We start from the raw sequence: 4,898 nt of genomic DNA, 5'->3' as shown, positions 1-4,898 counted from the left end.
ATTAGTGCAGCCTATAAAGGCCTCCAGAAGCTGCAGAATCATAAGAATACAGATCAGTGCAGTTCTTGTGTATGGAAAAAAAGTTTAGTATCGACTGCCAATAGGAGTGATAATGGCATAGGAAGCTGCCACCAGCATGAATACTAGTCAGTGTATACTCTTCTAATAAAAAGGACATCATGACTCACATATGTTTCTCAATATGAAATATTATCATATTCAAGAGTGCCCTTCTGGATTTCTCAGAGGTTTAAAGAGAGTTACTTTGTTGGAAGCATAAGCAAGTCCAATTAGACTTGAACAGCTGTTTCTGGTGTTCTTAAACAGGGTGATTTAACACAGCATTTGTATTCTTGTCTGATTCCGTCTTTCCTGAGAACTATTATATATTTGTTTTCTGAGGTTTTCGCGGGTGTTTGTACGTAGGTCTTTGGTTATTCGGGTTTTCTCCCACGAAAAATTGGAAGTGTCTTGGCGACGTTTCGACAAAGTCTCATTCATCATCTTCAGGCTGGTGTTTTTGGCTTCGTGCCGGAAAAAAAAATGACACCAGACCCACACTCATAAAAACCACACAGGATGTCACCACCACACATCCACGCAAAAAGCAAACCCAAAGCCACACCGATGATGAGGCACGACCACAAACCAGAAGCCAACCACAGCTGCATCATTAGCCCCTTTAAACCCCTCCAATCCATACATGAAGCAAACTGACACCCACCATGAAGATGAGGCACGACCATGAACGTGAAGCCAAAAAATAGCAGTGCAGTTCACCATTTTAAACCCCCCTGCAACTCAGACTAACCTGAGCACAACAAAGCCCCCACCCAAACAGAACACTCTCCCAGCCAATCAGAGCATAGCCAACCCCCCAGCCAATCAGAGCACAGCCAAGCTCCTAACCAATCAGAACACACCTCCATCCAATCAGAACACAGCCAAGCTCTCATCCAATCAGTTCATACTCCCACTGGCAGTTAAAAAGAGGAAACAGCTACAATCACACATTGCTCCTAGAAGCACGAAGCCAAAAGCACCAGCCTGAAGATGACGAATGAGACTTCGTCGAAACATCGCCAAGAAACTTCCAATTTTATGTGGGAGAAAACCTGAATAACTAAAGACATATACATGTCTTTATGAGAGTACTAAACTCAATCTGCTCCGACATCCAATTTACAGTGGAGGAAGAAAAACAAGGTCACCTAGCCTTCCTGGACGTGTCAATATACCGCCAGTTGGATGGGACGTTACTTACAGGGGTGTTTCGTAAACCCACCCACACGGACAGAATACTCCACTATAGGAGCAATCACCCCGTATCTCATAAAGCTAGCTGCATTAAAGCATTGTTTAAGCGCGTGGACTCCCACTGCAGCACTGAGGAGTTTAAGAAGAAAGAAAGGCAATACGTTTTCCAGATTTGTCAATGTAATGGGTATCCTTTGAGGTTTATCAGACAGTACGGTCTTACACCCCAGTCCCGGAACAACCAAAAGAGAGAGGAACCATTATTACAAAGAATGCGTGTTTCCTTGCCATATATTAATAACGTCTCGGAAGCAACAGCCAGACTGCTGGCCCCCCATGGAATAGAAGTGGCCCACAGACCCAATCAGACATTACGGTCCAAAGTCGTTCGCCCCAAGGACCCACTCCCTGCCATGGATAGATCAGCAGTAATCTATAAAATCAATTGCAAGAACTGTGATGGCAATTATGTGGGTGAAACAGCTAAGCACTTAAGATCTCGCTTGCATGAACATCAGTTAGCTATAAGAAGGAGCGAGCAGCATTCTCAATTGTGGATGCATATGGCACAACATGGCCACCAGTTTGACTTTGTGAATGTTCGTGTTATGTCTGAGGATGCCACTAAGGGAGGCCGGCTATTGAAAGAGGCGTGGTATTCCAACAAAGATGCGGTTAATCGTCATATTAACTTATATCCAGCGCAACAAGCATTGAGGAAATGGGATTTTAAACACCATGCCAATCATTATAAGCGGTCTGAACAATGCTTGTACAGCTGTAAATGTGATGAAATACCTGGCCTCCATCCTGAACAGATAGATGGAACTTTGGCTAACCCTCGACACTCCAGGGGCACCCCCGTTTCGCCCGATCAACACCAATACCGCTCTAATGAACGTCTGAGGAGGCCACCACTGTCAAACACACGTAATCATCCACCGATGGAAGACCTCCCCCTTCCCCATATCACCACGATAGACCCCCACCCCTGGAACTTTACAACAACTGTGGAGAGTGTGGAAGATCCAGCATGAGGAGTCTGCAGCCTGACGCTGTGGGGAACGTCGACGGAGATCAAAAGAAAAAAGGGGGGGAGAAGAAGAACGAAAGCACGTCTCGATTGCCTAGGCATACGGTGAAAGGGAGAGACACGGTGTTCTGCCTGGACCCTCTGCAGACAAGGAATACCCCCACCAACAATACAACCCCCCCCCCCGGGACGAACACTTTGAAGTCCCCCCAAAGACGAGCACAGGAGAGGAGAGTGAGAACGCGGGGAATCAGAATGCAGAGATCTGGAGACCTGGTGTCCGCCTGAATACCTATCAGCAATGGGGAAGAGCATGCGATAGGGAGGAGGGGGGATGATGAATTGAGAGACGGAGTAAGCACCCGATCACGCAGCAAACAAATGGAATGGTGGAGAACTGTTGACACGAAGATTGCCAGGATGGAGGAAGAGGGCATAGACCCCCAAATATGCAACACCCGTATGAAAGTTACTCGTGACAGTGGAGGAGTGAGAAGAAAGGGTGTGGAGCAGGGATTGAGAAAAGCGTGTGTGTGGGCGAGCGTCTGTGAGCCCAGGGAAGCTTGTAACACTGATAGAGGAGAAACAGATGCCCCCAGGGTGGAAAATGAAAACAAAAAGGGGAGGATGGTCAATACTATGGAAGGAAATAAGGATAAAGGGGTGGTGGAGGAGATGAATGCCAGTAATGAGATAGTGGAAGGAATAATCCGGAAGAACCATAGAAGGAAGCGTAAGGAGAGTAATAAAGAAACATCTGGAACACTAATTAACCGGCCGGGACTGGTGGCGTGGTCCATGAGCCGGGTGCAGATGCCGGCAAAACCCATTTAAGTCATCATTGTTTACTGGCTACTTAGCCCTGATGATGTTTGGAGTTTCCAAACGAAAGCTTGGCAGCTTTTAATAAAGTATATTTTTATATTTATACTCTCCTGGTGTTCGTATTTTATTTGTACCATAGACATGCCCAGGAGTCGTATTTTTATGCAAATTTTCCAGCATATATATATATATATAGTAAAAAGGATATATGCAGTGTTATCTTCATTTCAGATATCAAAAAAAACGTGGGGGGAGGATAGGGGATGACACCTTGAGAAGGGTACGTCCCATGGACTCGGCAATGGTCAAATTCTACGGGCTACCCAAGATCCATAAAGACAGTGTCCCCCTCCGCCCTATTGTAGCATTTAAGAACACCCCGATTTCGGGTCTGGCCAGGTAGCTGAGTAACCGTATCAGTCACTTGGTCAGCGATAGCACTACCACTATAAGGTCAGCAGGGGAGTTCTTAGATATGATTAGGACCCTAAGGATAGAGGATGATGAGCTAATGGTGTCGTTTGATGTCGTGTCGCTCTTCACCTCTATCCCACAGAATCTTGCGGTCACGGTAATAAAGGACCGCTTGAACCAGAAGGGCCTGGGGCAACAACTACAGGACTCCCTCTGAATTAACGATCTAGTGGACCTTTTAGAGGTGTGCTTAAAAACCTTTTTTACATTTCAAGGTACCACGTATGAACAGGTCAAAGGAACACCCATGGGGTCCCCAATCTCTAGCGTCATAGCGAAGGCTGTGCTGCAACAACTAGATGGCCCAATACCAACCTAAATTCTGGGCCCGCTACGTTGATGACACATTTGTGGTCATCAAAAGGGAGCATAAAGCTAACTTTGTGGGCATACTCAATTCGGTATACCCTGACATTCAGTTCACGGAGGAGGAGGAGAACCAGGGGAGACTAGCGTTCTTGGACGTAATGGTCCACCGTCAGCCAGATGGGACCCTGAGAACGAGAGTATACTGAAAACCTACGCATACAGATAGAATTCTGCATTATGCTAGTAACCATCCTATGACCCACAAAGTTAGCTGCATAAGAACGTTATTTAGATGAATAGACTCCCATTGCAGCACAGCCAAAGCTAAAAGGGAAGAAAGAAACCATCTCTTCCAAATGTGCAGACGCAATGGTTACCCTACCAGGTTCATCAGACACTGTAGTATACCACCCAAACCCCGGATGAGCCCGGATATGGAGGAATTCCTGTCACAGATAACCCATGCCCCCCTACTTACATTAGCAATGTTTCAGAAGCAACAGCCAGGTTGTTAGCCCCCCATAAAGTGAGGGTGGCTCACAGACCTGATCAAACTTTAAGATCCAAAGTGATGCGCCCAAAGGACCCGCTCCCCAACACTGAAAAATCGGCAATCATATATAAAATCAACTGCAAAGATTGCCCCGTTAATTATGTTGGAGAGACTTCAAAAAGAATGAAGACTAGGGTCCATGAACATAAATTAGCGGTAAAAAGGGGGGAACAGCACTCCCAAGTATGGGCGCACATGGCGGATTCTGGACATTGCTTTGACTTTGATAATGTATGCATCCTGTCTGGTGACAACACGAAAGAGGGCCAGTTACTAAAAGAGGCATGGCTCTCTGACAGGGACTCTGTCAACCGGCACATCGATTTGTGCCCAGCACATCTAACTTTAAGAGCATGGAGCAGGCGAGACCGCCCACCCCTAAGGAGACACCCTGCGACAGTACCACATAACCCTAGGGAAGAAATTATGGAGGGGATGAATTTTCAC

The sequence above is a fragment of the Crotalus tigris genome, unplaced genomic scaffold (assembly GCF_016545835.1).
Source record: "Crotalus tigris isolate CLP2741 ecotype Arizona unplaced genomic scaffold, ASM1654583v1 scf7180000020074.1721668, whole genome shotgun sequence".
Lineage (NCBI taxonomy): Eukaryota > Metazoa > Chordata > Lepidosauria > Squamata > Viperidae > Crotalus > Crotalus tigris.
The sequence above is the reverse complement of the archived record's forward strand: the minus strand, read 5'-3'. Positions refer to the sequence as shown.